This window comes from Peromyscus maniculatus, chromosome 10 (assembly GCF_049852395.1).
Source record: "Peromyscus maniculatus bairdii isolate BWxNUB_F1_BW_parent chromosome 10, HU_Pman_BW_mat_3.1, whole genome shotgun sequence".
Taxonomy (NCBI): Eukaryota; Metazoa; Chordata; class Mammalia; order Rodentia; family Cricetidae; genus Peromyscus; species Peromyscus maniculatus.
Genome location: NC_134861.1, coordinates 95,397,105 through 95,416,687, shown reverse-complemented (window position 1 = coordinate 95,416,687; position 19,583 = coordinate 95,397,105). Strand labels below are relative to the sequence as shown.

The following is a 19,583-nucleotide window of genomic DNA, read 5'->3' as shown; positions in this document are numbered from 1 at the left end:
AAAAAGGAAAGAAAAGAAATATCTCAAGGAAATAGACATATCGTACTCTCTGCTTCCATGTGGCCTCTCTACATACAACTTAGGCCTACCTAGAGGCCAGGATGTAAGACTCAGGAGTTCTGTGTAAATTCACTATGCTGTGGGAAGCTATGCTTCTTTGAGAGACAATAAGAAGCAGAACAAAACTTAGTGGCTAGTTACCAGCTAGAACTCATGGGAGTACTAGAAGCCAGTGGCTAGTTACCAGCTAGAACTCATGGGAGTACTGGAAGCCAGGTCTGTGTGTCCATCATCTTCATCTCAGCCTAACCAAATAGTGCCAGTCAATGGAGACAACTCATGGAGGCTTCCAAGTCCACACACAAATGGTAGGCCTGGCAGGCACAGCAAGCAGTCACTGCCTGCACAGTGACCCTGCGGCTCCCTCTTTCCCTTGGCCACCCTATTTCTTGCTCAGGCAGTGAGCAGATCACTCACTTGACATCAGAGAAGATGGGCTCTTCTCTTCTCTAGGGATAAAACATTACTGACTTCTCACCAAACTGTAGGTTGCTCAATGATAGTGAATATAAATCAAAAGAAGTGTCATTTAGTAAATTAAAGATGTAGTAGTAACATTAAAGACTAGACTGGAAAAACATAAATCTGAAAAACTGTGGAAGCAAGAACACAACATGCTAATATATTTAATCATTTTTAAAATGATAAAATGTATTTATCATATATAAATAACAAAACACCATTTTTTCATTAAGGGAGCTTAATTGCATCGGAATAAATGTATTTGAACAGGCTGAGATATGCTTTGAGATCAGGGCCTTTAATCTGTAAATTTTCTGGACCTCTTTTCACGAAGTCAGCTAGTCATCTAAAGAATAAACACAGATGCCACTCAAGGTCCTTTTCCTCTGCTTAGATTGATTATGCCTCAGCCAGGATGATGATCCAGCCTTTTGCATGAAAGATGAGCATGGATACAAGTGGGCCACACTTGAACATTGGAGCCTGATGTCATCAGAGAACTATGGATACTCTAGTGCTTGTATCACAGGGGTAAGGATGTCTTTCAAGTCATAGAACTGAAGTTATGTTAAGCACTTCAAACAAATTACCCAAAATGTAGATTATGGCAGTGGATACCCAGGAGAGTTAAGGATCCAACAGAAGAACAGAACAGCTATGATCAATCCTCTGCATTCCTCAGCCACGGCTGTGACATGAATTGTGCTGTTCTCACTCACTTGGAAATCATGCTGATGGTAGAGTCAGGTTATTTCTGTGAATCAGTTCAAGGCTCTCATACAGATTCTGAAAGCAGGAAGCCATGAGCAGAGGGCTCAAGGCATTAAGCAACCCCTAGGTGTGTGAAAACAGGTGACATTCTAGCTTGGAGCTTCCAAACATTCCTGCTAAACTGACAGAGGGGGAATGGACAATGTGAACATCGTCTGTTATTTGCTGGCTGTTTTAAATAAGTTTAAACGCATAGAATTTTAAACATGTTTACTGCATTCATTTCCAGAGTCTACCTACATATAAGCTAATTTTAAATAAACATTTAAAAGGTATTATGTTAATTGTTTTGCTCTTTGCATTAGAATTCTATTTAATTAGTACAGACATGTACATTCCTCAAGTTGACAACATATTTTACTAAACTTTTTTTCTTGGCCACGCTTCTGCTGACTCTGAATTCCCTTAGGTGTGGTGCTGTTCTTTCGTTAGAAATTCAACATCTGAGGCTGCAGGGCGCTTCACTGCCCCTTCACAGTGACTCTGCAACTCATACGGTGTCCCTGTCCCTTTTCAAAACTCAGTAGCTTTCCTGATGTTTTTCTAATCCTACTTATACAAAATCTGAATCCTATACTTTCCCCCTTTCTGAGATACGACCCATGAGTGAAAATATCCTATATATTTATTTAGCCACTATGAAACCATATACCTTCTTTACATATTTTACAGGTTTAATTTGGTAGCTAGCATGCTGTGGTGGCTCAGGATTAAGGGCCATCTGTTTACCCAAGAACATGGGTTAGTGCCTGTTGTTAGAACTCAGGAGGATGTGTGCAATGTCCCCACATACTCTCACAAGCTCATAGAGTATCTGTGTTATCTAGTAGACACAGAACTTGAAGTTGTACAATTTAAATGTACTCAGAAAAAACTTTACATGCTGCTAAGTTAACTAGAAGCATATCAGAAGATAAATATTATTGAGTTTTCTTTTGGTTCTGAGATATTTTAAAATATCACACACACACACACACACACACACACACACACACACACACACACCTGTGCCATGGACACACACATACAGATGATAAAGTAGAAGTTTCAGTTTGCTAAGTAAATGAGTAGAAGCTCCACACTTCTTCTGTCCTTAGACCATCCCAGGGAGACTCTACTTCAGAAAGTTTCAGTGCTTAGCATGTGGGGAAACAAAGAATGCATCACACCATGAATTTAAAAATAGTAATTCAGACTTCTAGCTAAAGCAGTTGTAACACGCCTTCCAGTTAGCACTGGGAATCTGTATAAGGACAGCCACGACGCTTGGCAGCAGCGATTAACGAGAGAACTCCAAGAGACTCACTAAATGACCACACTGCAGTGGGGGAAGAGCAGCTCCACGTCCAGTCTGTTGCCGTGATCGGACATGTACTGTGGAGAGCTGAAGGGACTCTGAGGGTGAACAAGGGCATAAACAAAGCCACACACACAGTCAACAACCTAAATTTTTGGTGATATATGTACCCCCAAATTATCAAGCATAATCAACAGCAATACCTGGCAATTTGTCTCCAGATTAAGGAACAGCCCCGCTCTCACCTTGCTCAAACACACACTTCAGTGGTCAGTGACAGATGCAGGCTGGGAGACTCAGCAGCTGCTCTGCCCTGAGCGGCTTAGCTCGCACTCCAGCCGGCTCAGGTCCCACTCTGTTTGCTCACTGCAGTTTCTCCCATGACTCTATCACCCAGGAATGGAAGCCACGGCTTGCTCTCAGCGCTAGTGGACTGTCGAGCCCAGGTAAAAATGCTGAGTTCTGCAAGGTTACGACAAGGTGAACACAAGCCAGGGGGAGGGCACAGGGAAGAGGAGGGGCTGTGAAGCAAAGACCCTAAACTCCAGACACTTTGCCTTTGGAGAGAGTCTAAGCCCCATAAATCAGAACGGGGACAACGGGAGGTCAGAGAACAGTGAAGCTGAGATTCTTAAGTGGCATTGAGCCAATCAGCCAACCCAGGGGCATGCTTCAAACAGTGATTCTCTCTCTCTCTCTCTCTCTCTCTCTCTCTCTCTCTCTCTCTCTCTCTCTCTCTCTCTCTCTCTCTCTCTCACACACACACACACACACACACACACATAAGCACACATCACTGGTAGGCATCAGTGTAGCTACACTAATTAACTAGACACTTTTTTTTCAAGCCATGAGGGTTTTGCTGATATTTTCCAGGTAACAAAGTTAAAGAGGGATCTAATACAATTAAAACATTTGCCAGTATCAAATAATACTTTTAAGAGAAAAATATTTTTGATCCATATTATCTCATATTACATCTTTATTTGAGGCACACATGCTGGAATTATGCAACAATCTCCCATGCTAAAGAAATAGAATGATGTAGGTTTTTATAAAGCTGACAGAATGAATTTAAAATTTCTTGTAAAAATTCCTACCATTCCTTTTCAAGACTGTTCTTGACTTACACTCACATTTCAATACTGGCAGACCTCAAGAAGGCATTTCTATAACACGTACATGTTTGCTCCAGACTGATACAATTATTATTGTAGATGATTCTCCATTGATGGTTTCAAAAGTTTACTTCTCCTAGTTTTACTTTCTCTGAAGTGAGGGAGGAACAATTTCAGCCTTTCAAATGTTTTATGAAATACTCTTTCTTCCTAGTAGCATGGTTTTCCCCACAGGCAAATAATTAGTTACTGAGCTATACAATGACTTCGTGGATGAGAGGCTGGCCCCACCCTTCAGCCCCCCCCCCCCCATCCTCCAAATCCTGCTCTCCACCTGCTGTGTGTTTTATCCTCCTAGGCATCAGTCTTTGCTGCCAGCACCCACTTTGTCTTCTTTCTGGGCTGGTGGGGGCGAAATGGAACAATGTTTGGGTCAAAATGCTTTGTACAATGTGGAATCCTGGGGAAAGGGCACTTAGCCGCCTTCCCTCCCTCCGGGTGCCCTGCTGAGTGTTGTGGTTGTGAATTGACGTCCATTTTCCAGGACCCCTTGGGCTCTATAGAGAGTGATTGCTTGAAGTGGGCTATAAATAGAGCTAAGGATTTTATTGAACCACTGTCCTCAGGTCTTGATGGCAGTCACTGTAGGGCCAATGGCCGGAGTGAGATAATTGTGAGCAACATGGCTTCCATCCAGGCTGGGAGGAAGGATGGAACAGAGCAGTCGACACTTTGCTAGAGTGCCAGTGTGCATAACAGGCTTCGCAGTTACCCTGGTGTCCTGGTGGACTCTCGGTGGGGGCTGGAGAAGTCGATTAGTGGAGGGGAAAGGCTGGAGACGGAATGCTCAGCTCACTGCTGAGTTAATTCGGTAGCACGTGCATCTGGGCACTCACGCTGCTGTTCCTACAGTTAGTTATGCATTATTTAGAAGTTAGGTTGTGGGAGACACAGAGGAGGGAGGCTGATGAGGAGCAGGAAAGGAATTAACAATGTGGCTCCATCTGTGTTGTAGAAATACACAGGGCTGGGAGGCTTAAGGAAGGAATGCTGCCTCCGTTAATTCTCATAATAACCCTAGGAGGCAGCTCCTATTATCCCTTTCAGCGGTGGTGAGAATAATTAGCCTGCACACTGTTAACTAGTGATTAGTAGAATTTAAATTACAGCCAAGTCCTTTATGACCCAGAGTCCCCATAGCCTGGGCAAATCAGTTAACTTGTAACTTTCTCAGAGAGTGAAGTTTGGTTTTTATACTGTGAGAAGGCAGAAACTGCAACTTGACAAGCAAATTTCTTCACTGTGTTTACAAGGCAAGTCAACTTATATAGAATGCAGAGATTTTAAGGAAAATATATTTTGATTTTTTTCAGCAATGAACTAGTTGTAAGATGCAGAAAAAAAATGATTTTTAGGTTTACTAAAGTTTTAGTTATCTGTATTTGTCCATGTTTATATGCAGGTATGCACACACTGAGTGCGGTTCCTGAGGAAGCCATAAGAGGGTGCCAGATCTCTTGCAGTGGAATGTGCACACTGAGTGTGGGTTCCCACAGAGGCTGTAAGAGGGAGCAGCTGAAGTTACAGGTGGTTTTGAATTGTCCAACATGAGTGCTGGGAAACAAACTCAGGTTCTCTGCAAGAACAATACCTCTCCTAATCGCCAAGCCAGCTCTTTACCCATCATCCTGGGAGTAAGGTTTTTTTTTTTTTCCCATCTTTCTTTATTAAGATATTTTCTACTCACTCTACATACCACGCACAGATCCTCCCTCCTTCCACCCCCCAGCCCTCTCTCCCAAGCCACCCCACATTCCCACATCTCCCAAATCAAGGTTTCCCATGGGCAGTCAGCAAAGCCTGGCACACTGAGCCTAGGCAGGTCCAAGTCCCTTCCCACTGCACCAAGGCTACTGCTGCGCAAGGCTTCACACCACAGGCACCGGATTCCCAAAAGCCTGCCCATGTACCAAGGATGGATCTTGATCCCCCTGCCTGTGTGTCCCCCAAACATATCGAGCTAAACAACCATCTTCTGTATCCAGAGGGCCTAGTCCAGTCCCATGGGGGCTCCACAGCCACTAGCCTACAGTTCATGGGCTTCCACTAGTGTGGTCGGCCATCTCTTCACGTCTTCCCATCATGACATCCCCTGTCTACAGTATCCCTCCTCTCTCTCTGGATTGGATTCCCAGAGCTCAGCCTGGTGCCTGGCCATGGATTTCTGCATCTGCCTCCATCAGTCACTGGACGAAGGCTCTATGATGAGAATAAGTTTTGATATTATGTGCCAATATTCTTTTTGTTGGTTAAGTGGGATCCTGTCTGTCTTCAAATTAAAGAAACAAGTTCAGACATTGTCTCTATAATAAAACACTCCTTTCCCTTCAAAATACAACGGATGCATTATTTTGTTTGATTGTGTTTTAATTATGAGACTTTGAAGATTGCCCTAAAATGAAACAAGGCAATCTCTTCTTAAGATGGATATTTATTTATTTATTTATTTATTTATTTATTTTGCAAAGTGTGGCGTTGAGTTGAGTAGTATTAGAAGAATGAGATTTTCAGCATCTTGGGTTGAGGATGTTAATGAAACATCAAGTTTGTTCCATGAAGTTCACTGAAAAGCTGCTGTGGCAAGGTTCTGAATTGCAGCTCTCAATTCAGTGGGGTGTTCATGCTGCGGCTCAGGGCTAAGCCCAGCTAAGACACGCCTCTGTTGTGTCTCCTTCCGGGCAGCCCAGTTTCTCTCAGCTTCCCATGCTGCAAAGATTGTTTCTACCTTTCATCCTGTTTCACACACGTGGCAACTTTGAGTTTGCCTGGTGATACAGTGTCTCTGACTTATAAATCCCAGTCTTCAGAGCACGCCACCCAAAAGCTTTCAGGAGACCAGGCTTCTTGGTCCTCCCTAACCTAACCCAGAAGGCTGTACATTTGAACACCTTGCAACAGCAGTCAATATGTTGTTTCAGGTACTGCCACTACAGGTAGGAGCCATCCTTATTCTCCTTGGCCATTGGCTAAGGCAGCAATAATACAAAATGATGCAAATAAATGGCAAAGAAATCAATTATAGAGGAAAAACCAACGTGTAGACTTTCATTTAAGTTTTTTTTTTTTCAAGTTAAGTTCTGAATTATGGAGCAACACAATGCCAGATGCTGGGTACCTGTCTGCATTGCCAGCCTTGGAAGGCAGAAGCAGGGGGATCAGGCATTAAAGGGCTTTCTTGGCTACCTTGCGAGTTTGAAGACAGGCTGGCTATAGAGGAACCTGTCTCAAAAAACAAAACCAAGCCAACAAAACAACAACAAAACCAGTGGCATCTTAAATATCCAGTTACTGCATCAGTGAAGAATCTTCCCTTTCCTGGGGTGTTGGGCATTGCTACTGAACTTAAAATATTTACTTTATTGCTTACTCTGGAGATAGTAGATTTCCCTAAAGAGCTGGAATTTTATAAGTTAATGTGCTGTGAAACCTGTCATGATATATACAACACACGTCAAATGGGAAAAAAAACATTTTCTTATGTCTAAAATCATTTTTCTCCAATAAAGATACAAACAGAATTATTTTAAAAAATAGCAAATGATTCCAATGATCATTTAAATAAAATCCACTGATACAAGTTAATTGTTGCTTAGTTCAGAAAATTAAAAATGAACATAGAGTATAGTACACTGTCTTCAAAACATTATACTGCCCCATTCAGTACTTAGAACATATTTGAAATATTTATAAAAACATAGCTTTATAGTATAATCATCCCATCACTTCCACCATACACACATGGAATATGTCACAGCAGGTCATTCTCTGCAGGAATCAGGAGCCTGCACCAGGTGATTATAGGCCAGATGCTTTTCCAACTACATGCTGTATTCAGGGCTCTATAAGGAAGCTGATGTGCATGGGGACATAAACTCCTGTTCTTCAGCAAGTGGAACCATGAGGGTAAATCTAAAGCATAGACCTCATGGCACCTAGTTCTCAATATACATCCAGATGCCAGGATGTAATCAGGACTGAAGTTACAGGACTATTGTAGGGTTTTCAAAGACACATTTTTTTTTTACATTGTAAATTGTAATGTATGTGTAGTATGTGTATTATTGTATGTATTGCATATTACGTGATATAATAATGAATCACTAAAATATATTAAAATAGTGGACACAATATGATTGGAATTTTGTAGTCAATATTTAGCAGTATAGAAAAGAATCTGAAATGTTTTACTATGTTAATAGCATTTATCTCTAAGTAATGAGACAAGAGAAATTTTATTTTCCATTTGATGTTTGTTTTGAAAATGTTCTGCATTAGCTTCAACATAGTAAAATACACACAGAGAGAGAAGAAAGAGAACAGCAAGTGTAGGTAATGATGTGGGGATTAGTTTTTATCTTTATCTTTTGGCAAAGCAACTTTGTCATGCTTATAATCTCTGCAAGTGGAAAAGGTCAGTAAGACATAACTACCATGAACTGTAACACTTGTATCAAATTATCCATGAGTATCATTAACAAAATTCTGAACACTGAAGAATCATAAGAAAAATACAAAGCAGACTGATGATTTTGGTTTTTGGTTTTTTGAGATAGGGTTTCTCCATGGAGCCCTGACTGTCTTGGAACTTGCTCTGTAGAGCAGGCTGGCTTTGAACTCAACAGAGATTCGTCTGCCTCTGCTTCCTGAGTGCTGGGATTAAAGGCATGCACCACCACCTCACAGGTGATTTTTTTAGTATATGCAAAATAATACAGGAAAATGCAAGCATGTGTACATCTGTATGCATTTGTGTACAGATTCCAATATGGAGAGACAATTGTCAACAGTGTGGTGTGCATTTATAAAAACACAGTCACAGTTTTGAGGGCATTGCCTATCACTAGACGAGGAATAGTGAATTATCAGTGTAAATATGACCCAAAACAAATCTACCATCATCTAAGAGGTCCTGCTGTTCTAGCACATTCGAGTGACCTCAATAATGGCAACACAAATTAGCTAGCGGAGAGCAGGCCTGTGGGGGACACGGCATGTATGGAGAGCAGAGGTGAGGAAGGTGGCCTGTGTGGAGAGCAGAGGTGAGGAAGGTGGCCTGTGTGGAGAGCAGAGGTGAGGAAGGCGGCCTGTGTGGAGAGCAGGCCCGTGGGGAGGCGGCCTGTGTGGAGAGCAGGCCCGTGGGGAGGCGGCCTGTGTGGAGAGCAGGCCCGTGGGGAGGCGGCCTGTGTGGAGAGCAGGCCCGTGGGGAGGCGGCCTGTGTGGAGAGCAGGCCCGTGGGGAGGTGGCATGCATGGGCGATGCTACTTTGGACTTGAACTTCCATTTGTACTTTACAGATCTGTTCACAGCCTGTTAATGGCACAGCAAGTGTGGATCTGCCACATCTACGTTTCTTGAGGGGACAAGTCTTTAAATTAAAAATCTTAACACCAGTCAAAATATTTAGATTAAACCTAAAGTTAATAGACCTATTAACTGATTTGTTAGTCCATTGAAATTATATTTGAAAGACTGGACAAAAAAAAAAAAAAAACCAGACCAAACTCACACAAATTAAGCATTTTACTTTTCAATAGTTAATATATAGCAATGGGTTACCTTTTTACATGCAAACACATTTTTCTAATATGATTCCATGAAGGAAAAGCTTCATTAGTGACACACACCATTTCAAAAGAAAGAGATCTGCCCTGTGAAGAGTCAATACAAATGTAACTGGGAGCTGACCATACCCTGTTATCACAGAGCCAGAAGCTCAAAGATAAAACACTTCATATTTTTAATATAACAACCTGATTAACGCTATTAATGAAAAACAGAAAGGACTAGTGCTCATGTTATACCTTCCCTAGGGCCTGCAGCTAAGCAAAGGTATGCACTGACATCATTACTATTCTATAATTCAGGTATTACATTTTGGTTATTAAAAACGAGTAGCAAATGAGTACAGTTATGTCACATTTATGTGGAGCAAGGTAATGTCCTGCTAAGTCTCATCTTGGTTCATAAGAAAATAAAAAAGTTTATAAATATGCATTTTTATAAAAATAATACTCAAAAATTAGTTTTAGGGTGATACTCTATTGAGTGAAAGACAGTATTATGATTGAGTTTAATATATTCAATGGGGCACTCATACTGTGCCTCTTGTATGAAAGTTAATAGCTTCCTCTGTGAATATATTTCTATTTAAATATAAGGATCTTGACATTGAAGAAAACTGTATCTGTTGCTGAATCTCCTAAATGTTATCTGTATAATCTCTCTACATAGACATACACATGTATACTACATATGTGTATTCCAACCCTTTTGTATGCACACGTGTGTAGAGTGTTCAAAGATAGAATTTTAACTATATAGTCATAGTTTCTGTATGCATTTATTTACTATTTCCCAGAAAACATTTTATAGGAATTTTTCTTATACCTACAGTCTTCAAAAAGATATTATAAAATACACTGAAAGTTTGAAAAAGGATAAAAAAAATCATTTGTTATTTCAAAGTATTTACAGCATTTTGGGGCATTAATATAATATAGTTTCTACATTTCACTATTGGGGTTGTGACTCAATTTCTTCCAGGTTTCTGGAAGATAACAATTAATACTGTTATAAAACTGAGAACATTTCTATTTTTCTCTTAGATTTTATTCTCGAAGTTTTCTCTTAGAACAAATTTCTAGAGAAAAAGGAGCACGGTGTGAAAAGTTTTTCTTTAGGATCATTGTCTTGGGAAAACATAGCCTACATTAACGATCAAGTATTTATTTGTGGAGTACAGACTGAGTGTGGAAAGCAACCATTTACAACTAATTGTTATAAATTCTACACATGCCTTAACCCAATTTTCTGTGTGCAATTGTTCTAAATTTGTTCACAATTAAAAATTGTATTTATTTCTAATCCTTGAACAAAAACAGATAGCATCCAAATAAAACATAAATAAAATTTGATGCTAATGTTTGCATAAATGCTGGCTTTATTTTCCTGCTAATGTCTAAATGTCCTCTGCATACATTCTAATTACCACCTTCAGAGGAAGCCACTGCCATCAGCCTAAGAAGTTCCATTTACAGATCCTTCAAAGGTTTCAAAGTACATGATCAATAAAAACATCTGTATTCATAGTTCATAACAGGACTGTTTCCATGCACAAATCATCCAGCCACTACAAAGGCATGTCTAAGCTTCTTCATATTTTACTCTCAGAGTTTTAATAGGTTTCTGGTTTTGGTGTTTGCAGCTGAACGCTGGACCACGGGCATGGAAGGCTGATGCTCTCCTACTGGGCTATAGCCCCATTTTTTAATAGGCATTTTAAAATTGCTATTTTGGTGCTTGTGCAATATGCTTGCATAATTTTTCATATTATTTAAACTAGAAAACATGAAGGAACAATGAAAACAAACTTAGATCATATGTAATTTGAATTCTTAATCTCCAACTATGTCAAGAAATAATACTCAAGAAGGCCACATTTTAGCTCTGTGAGTCCACAGTAAAATACAAAGTGAAAAAAATAATAAATATTGATTGATTTTAAAAAATAAAATCTACATATGCAGAAGAACATTATGTTAAGACAGCAAAAATTTACACTAATATAAATGTTCTTATCCATTGCTCTACCAAATTTACTCTAACAATTCAAATTATGGGAAGAAAGGGTAATTGGGAAAATAAGGAAATTCACCAGAAGTAAGAACCAGCAGCAAAGGCAGAGAAGGAATGAGAATAGAAATGAATCAGACTCCCCCATTTCTCAGCTGAGCAACCAAGGCCTGCTACACCCATCTCTGCTTCCATTTCAACTGCTAGATAAGAGCATTGCAGATGTAGAAACCACAAGCACACCAAGAACCCAAGAAGTTGGCATCTCATGAGCATCTACACCAAAGTTTTTAAGTTGTGCAGTGTATTGGCTTTGCAAAAACCTGACATTTACTGCCAGGCTCCTCTAGGCATGGGCTATGATGTATGGCCATCAGCTCATACCTATATGTATGTGTAAAGTCAAGAAACATGCATGAATGCTAAATTTATAAGCATATCTACAGAGTCTTCATGGCTGCACTTTCCCTACAAACAAAATAATCATTCTCAAAAACACATCTCATAGCCACTTGTTTCATAGGCCCATGACATTTTCCATCAGGAAGGGGTGCAGGGTGGTGGTGTTATAGCTATAGTAATACAGCACTTGATGAGCCTACAGGAAGCCTTGGTTGGGTTCAGAGCTCAGCACTGAAAAGAAAAGAATGAAAGGAAAAGGAGACAAATAATGCTATCAATTGTAGAAGGGATAAAACATGGCCGAGACCTTGTGAAAGAGAAAATTAGTAACAGGTAAAAGATGTAGCCAAAGGTAACTGAAATAAACAGCTCTAGCCTCAGTAAGGAGCCAATGGTAGGTTTGTTTGTTTGTTTGAGGCCAAGTGCTAGTACAGCCTGGGCTACAGAGTAAGTTCCAGGGTAGTATGAGCTACATAGGGAGTACTAGGGTATCCATGATGTTTTATTAAATAAAAACAAAGGGGGATAGAGACCAGGACTCCAAAAGCTGGGAGGATAGGACACAGATGCAGAACCTTCTAACTGGAACATCATTAAACCAGCTAAAAAGCCAATCAAATTGTACCATAAACTTACTCCGGGACCCTGGATAAAAGGGAAAATTTAATGATAAATCATCTCTAGATGTCCTCATACTCGTAGAATCATCCTCACTGTACTGCTAATACTTGTTTAAATTTTTATCATGTGTACAGTTATTAATCCTGAAAAATAAATTATGTTGGAAAACTGCCATTTTCATCTGATATTTATCAAATTAACAATTCAACAAATGTCCATATGCTTTATCACGTCCTTTCCTAACTGTAATGCAGTGTTATTTCCTGCTTACGGATCCTGCTGGGTACAGAACACTGGAGATTACATGTGCAGAACTATTAAATTAAACTCCACTCACCCCGTATACAAAAAGTAATTAAAACCCAAAGTAAGAACAGAAATAGGCAAAGGCACAATAAACCACGTGGATGTTAACTTGACCTCATCCTGGAAAATGATCCCCAAAGTATAGACAGTGAATTAAAACAGAAAAGTGGGGCTAAAGCAGACAAACAACAACAACCAAAAGTGAAGAGACAACCTACAGAATGGGAGAAAGTACTTACAAAACAAAAACAATTTTGGGTTAGTATCCAAATATATAAGAGTTCACTGAACAGCAATAAAAGTGAGCCAGGGATATGAGGAGACATTTCTCAAAAGGTACGCAATGACCAGCAGCTATATGGAGCAGTGTGCAATATTATTAGTTACCAGCAAAAGACAGATCAAAACCACAAGTGGGTCATCACCTCAGATCTCTTTGTATGGCTTTTGTCAGAAAGACAGATTATAATAAGTGCTGGCAAAGGTGTGGAGAAAGGATACCCTTGTAAACTCTTGATTGGAGTGTAAATTGGTACGATCATGTCAGGAACCAGTATGGGGTTTCATCAAAGAACTAAAAATAGAACTATGATAAGATCCAGCAATCCTACTTCTGGGAATATATCCAATGGAAATCAAATTAGTATTTCAAAGAGATGTCTACACTCCCATGTGCACTCTGGCATGATTTACAATAGCTAAGATAACACTCAGTCTAAATGTTCCCTGACAGATGAGTGAAAAAACACTGCCCTACACACACACACACACACACACACACACACACACACACACACACACACAAACACAACACACTTCATAGATTAATATATCTGTAAAATCAAATATTAGTCTTTTAGGAGAATCTTTGTCATCTCCTGCTATATGGATGGATTTGAAAGATGTTTTGCTGGTTGAAGTGGTGCCAACATAGGAAGACAGATATTGAGTGCTGTACTTAAACTGGCATCTAAAAATGTCATACTGATAGAAGTAGAGGACAAAATTGGCTGTCAGCATTTGAGGAAGGCAGATGGGATGATGTTTCTGAAAGGACAGAGACCTGTTTGGGAGAATGCATAAGCTCTCTTTAGCCAATGCACACTACACTTAAAACTCTGATTAGTTGAGAACATATGTCTGAGTTTAATAAATGTATTAACTAGTTTAACAGTGGTCATCATTTTATAATGTTTCCACATATTAAAACACTAGACTATAGACTATAAGGATATACAATCCACATTTCTCAGTTATTACTAGGATACTGGGAGAGGCAAATGAAGCAGCAGGTTGTTCTTCGACATTTACCTACAACAAAAAGGATTCACAGGCCCAAGTGGCACAATGGAAAAGTTACTTAGTTTTACTTTGAGGAATTATATCATAATTTAAAGATATGGAAAAGATCATAGAGCTTTTATAACTGAGACACTGACTCCTCAGGCAAGATGTTCCTTGCCAACAGCCTCATAGATACTGAATGCCTGAGTCAGGCCCAAAAAATGTAATTTTTCTATTTGATTTGTATTTTATAGAATAAAATGTCTTGCCCAAAATTCCGACTCAGATAGTCAGATCTGCTGTGGGATGTTCTGTATGTTAAATGTGTTGCTCTGATTGGTTAATAAATAAAACACTGATTGGTCAATAGCCAGGCAGGAAGTATAGGCGGGACAAGGAGAGGAGAATTCTGGGAAGTAGAAGGCTGAGGCGGAGAAACACTGCCAGCTGCTGCCATGAAAAGCGAGATGTAGGGTACCGGTAAGCCAAGAGCCATGTGGCAACTTATAGATTAATAGAAATGGGTTAATTTAAGATATAAGAACTAGATAGCAAGAAGCCTGCCACAGCCATACAGTTTGTAAGCAATGTAAGTCTCTGTGTTTACTTGGTTGGGTCTGAGCAACTGCAGGACTGGCGGGTGACAGAGATTTGTCCTGACTGAGTGGGCCAGGCAGGACTGGAGAAAACTCCAGCTACACAGGTCTTTCTCTCACTGTTACTGATTCAACTAATCAAAGCAAGACAGTGGATGGGAATTCAAATGTAACCCTCTTTATGGCACCATGGAACACCTCCCCTGTCACATAGGGCACTCAAGGTACACCCAGGCTCTTGCTATTCTATCAAGGTCTTCAGGCATCTGTCTCTTATAGCTGTGCTCTTTATTCACCCTTGATGAAAGAGTCCCTACATCAGGGAATGAGGTGATTCCTTTCTAGAAAGCTGAGAAGGAAGGCCCTTAGACTAAGATCTAAGCATCACAGAGACACATGGCAGCTGCAGAAAAATATCCTGGAACATCAACCACCGAGTCTCAGAAGAGCCTGGGGTATAAGTGAGAGATCCTCTGGACAGTCTATGTCTGTGGGAGATAGCTTATTTGCTTTGCTATGCTTAGTTTCCATTGGCTGTTGTTTTCAGAATCCATCCTTGAATAGGGTGTTCTATTGCCTGTACCTGGAGACATGTGGGCTCCTGAAAGTGAGAGACTGTGTGAGGCCAGCACAGATCCAGAAGCATGCACTCATCTTGTGTCTGTCTGCTGAAGATAAGTAGCTCTCCCAAGGCCTCAGGAGAAGAGCTACACTAGTCTCCAAGACTGTGGAAAGCACTGGACTCAAAGACAGACCAAATGATTTTGAAGGGAAAAAAATACAAGTTTAGGGTTTCATATGTAATCTTTTGGAGTTTTTTTGTTTACTTGTTTGAGTTTTGTTGTTGTTGTTTAAGAATCTTAAAAGTTCTTATTAATAAAATCAAACCCAGGGCCAGTTATTGGGGTGAAGCTGTAAGATCAGAGAAGCAGAACAAGCCACAGCCACCTCACCTCGCCAGTTCCTCAGCTGATCATGTTTCCTCAGACTGGAAGCCTCTGTGTCCTCATCCAAATGAATCTCAGCTGAACTGTGCTGCTCCAAAGGCCAAAAGCTTAACCAGCCAAATGCTTCTAGTTTCTGGTCCTCACGCCTTATTTATCTTTCTGCTTTCTGCCATCACTCCCTGGGATTAAAGGCATGTGTCACCACACCTGGATGTTTCCAGTGTGGCCTTGAACTCACAGAGATCCAAAGGGATTTCTACCTCTGTAATGCTAGGATTAAAGGTGTGAGTGCCACCATTTTCTAGCCTTGGTATCTAGTGTCTGTTCTGTCTCTCTGACCCCAGATAAGTTTATTAGGGTGCACAATATTTTGGGGAACACAACACCACCACAGTTGTTTTGTTTTTTTGTTTTTGTTTTCTTTTGATTTGATTTGATGATGCAGGATTTCTCTGTGTAACAACCCTGACCATCCTGGAACTTTGTAGACCAGGCTGGCCTTGAACTCATAGATACCCACCTGCCTCTGCCTCCTGAGTGCTGGGATTAAAGGTGTACACTACTACTGCCAGGCAGCATTACATACTAAAGAAAGTATGTATTGGCTATTTCTCTGAAATTTAGTTGATGTCAATTAAAAACAATCCTAAATTTAAGGTATTTCTGTAAGGTATTAAAATCCCTATGGACCATACTTGGTTTACTTTATAAATCATAAGATTTATTAATTAATATTATTATCTTAATGTCATATTATGAAAAAATAAGTAAATGCATTTTGGAATGGTGGCAAATTCTCACTTCCTTGAATGTCTTATCAAATTTAATGAAGAGACAGATTTACTGTAAAAATTGAAAGTGCCCATGAGATCACCAGCTTTTATTTCTGGGTATATGTATATACCTAAGGACAGGGAGAGTGGAGACACCTGCCAAGCAGCAGGGTGGGCAGCAAATCCCCACAATGTCAAATTTTATCTTAGAGTATTCATAGCATCTATAATTTGACATCTCGAGATCAAACTTTTTTGATCTACAATAGTTAAATCTCTAGTGGCCATTTTATAGGCTACTATTTTTTTTTTTTGCAATAACTAAACTTCTCAAGCAACACATAAAAGTCATAAACTATCCATGGGACCAAGATGCCAGTAGCCATTTAGTTCAAATTTCTGATTATTGGTAGAACAATTTTTTGCTATTAATTGCAGTCCTTGGAATTAGAAAATGAAAATTCAAAAAAATACAAAAAAAAGAAAAGGAATATTCCAAAATGTGTTTGTATAGTTACTAATGTCATTAACCTCCAGTTCAGTCATGGAGAATAAAATCACCCAGCAAATGCCGGGGGTGTTTGGGGTGTGCAGTTTTCACTCCTTTTTTCTGTTAATATTTTAACAGCCTGTAACTTATTTGCAAAAATACCTCAAATTTCTAGAATGTTCTGAGTTTGTGTTTATCTTCCCTACATTTCTCAAAGATAGATTCTTATTTTATGATTTTAAGGTACAGTGTTACAGAGGAGAAACTTGATTCTGGAATTTTTAAATGCTCTCTCTCTAGATAACACACAAGGTAGACGATGATTGAGGGTTTGGCTCTGGATATTGTGTGTTTTCAAATATGCTTCAGAGGGCATCCGCTTCTACTTCTCTCGTGCTAGGATGAGTAGAGGGAAATGACAGAGAGGGACCTCTCTGGATTGATCTCACACTTCCCCTGCTCTGGAGTCTCTCTCTGACACGCCCGTCAACAACTCCATCAGGGCTCATGCCCTCTGGCACTCATCTCTCCTCTGACCCAGAAGTCCTTATTCTGGTCACTCACATAGCCTCCAATCTGTGACAGGAAGTTTGGAAACACACAGTGGAAGTTCTGGAGCAAATTAGAAAAAGTCAGACGGGTGCTAATGAGTGTTAAATATCTTTGAGATACATAAATATATCTGGTTTTATTGCTGTATCTTGGAAGTAACTATGCTTTGAATAATGGGATAGGATAATTCCCTGTCTTTCAATTCTTTTTTGTTTTGTTTTGTTTTTGAAACAGGGTCTTACTATTGCAGCCAGATTCACTTTCGCCTTGGAAGTGCTTGGTTTGCTGGATTGTGCCACAATGCCCAGCTTACTTGGAACTCTTATTTGATTGAGTACATGAGTAACTGCTATTCATTCATTGATTTATGAATCTCTCTATCTCCTCATGGATATTTTAAAAAAAGAAACTCCATGTAACATCTTTGTTATCCATACTACTAAAATGCAATGTTTTACTTATTTTTAATTTTAAACATCCTGTGTATCTGAAACAAAATCCCTTACATGCAGACACTGCTGGCCAATGGTGGTGATGTTTATGCTAATCAACCAGTGGTGGAGAATGCATTCACAATGATGAGTAGAGAAATTGTCTTTGATACTGTTTGTTTCATAGCCACCTTCTCTGCTATGCTTATGGATCTTGAGGCTGACATTACCCTGTAGCAGGAATCTTAGAAGGTCTTATTAATAAAAACAAACCTGAAGCCAACCAGGTATTGGGGTGAATGCTGGAAGATCAGAAAAATAGAACAAGCCACAGCCACTTCACCTCGCCGATTCCTCAGCTGATCCTATTTCCTCAGACTGGAGGTCTCTGAGTCCTCATCCAAATGGATCTCAGCTGAACTGCTTCTTGAAAGCCTGAAAGCTTAACCAGGCTAGTTCCTGGTTTTCACGCTTTTTTTTTTTTTTTTACCTTTCTGCTTCCTGCCATCACTTCTTGGGATTAAAGGCTCTTGTTACCACACCTGGCTGTTTCCACTGTGGCCTTGATCCTTACCTCTGGAATGCTAGGATTAAAGGTGTGTGTGCCACCATTTTCTGGCCTCTGTATCTAGTGGCTGTTCTGTTCTCTGACCCCAGATAAGTTTAATAGGGTGCACAATATTTTGGGGAACACAGTATCACCACATTACCCTTTCTTGACCACAATCATAAACAGAGTTTCAGCGACAAATTTTATTCAAGGTTATGACTCACCTAACCTGGAGAAAGGTGGAGGGAGCTGTGCAATAGATTCAAGTTATCCTCTAATAAGTGTGACTTCCAGAAGGCCCAGTCTACAGTTCATGTATAACGAAGCTCGTTTTCTGCTTCCCGACTTCTTCATCTACTGTCTTCTCTTAAAAGAAAAATTTGCTTTGCTGTTTTCCTTAGTTGCTATTCTTTTGAGGTCTTTTTGTCTTTCCTCATTAAAACGCATAATTACTGTCATATGGTATTTAGATTGCAGGGCAGGAATGAAAGCTATCTCTCAAAATCTCAGAATAGGACAGAGAGTGATAAGTCAGAACAGCGTTATTTAATTCTAAGAGTTCACAACCTCTGGATGATATCTCTTGATCTTTCTTCTCTCTGGTGGCTTTCAGGAATGCAATATTATCAGCAGAGACAGAAGGCAGATGTAGCAGCAGTCCTTCACAATGTCTGGGAATACAGTGCTCAGAGCAGCCTGCCCCAAATGACTACTAAACAGCGCATGGTATCATGCCTTCTCACCTACAGAAGTTCAAGAAGATGCCTCCGCCTGTGCTACTCCTAAAAAGCATTAGAGAGAAGCAGATGTGATGGCCTGGAGGAGTCAAGCTGAAGCAACGGGGGCTGAAGAGTTAAAGTGGTCATTGCATAGAGCCCTCAAGAAGAAGATGGTGTGTAAGACAGTGCTGCTGCTGGTGAGAAGTTAACATCTGTAACGTCTGGAAAGGCCGGTTTGTAGCCCCAAGGGCAAAATCTCCCTCATCTTGTTTGCTTTATCCTTAAGTGTGCTGTGTAATTTTTTTTTCCAAAAAGATAACAGTGAAATATAAGTGTATTTTTGGAAGTGTGAGGAAAATAGAAAATGAATGTTAGAACATCTGGTCTTTTTCATTACAAGAAGCAACAAACAATGATATAAAACTGTCAGAATAAGTAAATAAAACACTAATTAGGGTCATCAGTAGGGAAAATGCTCTCACCCCCAGGAGAGGTCAGCATCTTGCTACAGAGGCTCATGGGAGGGGGGAGCTTGGGAAGAGGACAGAGACAAGGGAGGTGCTGTGGGGATG

General features: G+C 40.1%; 1 protein-coding gene across 5 annotated transcripts in view; it reads right to left on the bottom strand.

The window, feature by feature from the left end:
• The window catches only part of Arhgap24 (Rho GTPase activating protein 24), a 410,747-nt gene that overhangs the window by 127,811 nt on the left and 263,353 nt on the right, over nt 1-19,583 (bottom strand). The window contains exon 1 of one of the 5 annotated variants that reach the window (XM_006975409.4): nt 2,794-2,986. The exons of 3 other annotated variants lie outside the window; for them this stretch is intronic. The gene's annotated coding sequence lies outside the window, so the exon portion shown is untranslated. Of the gene's footprint in view, nt 1-2,793; nt 2,987-19,583 lie in introns of those variants that run through there. One more of the 5 variants, XM_015994302.3, reaches the window with a different exon arrangement.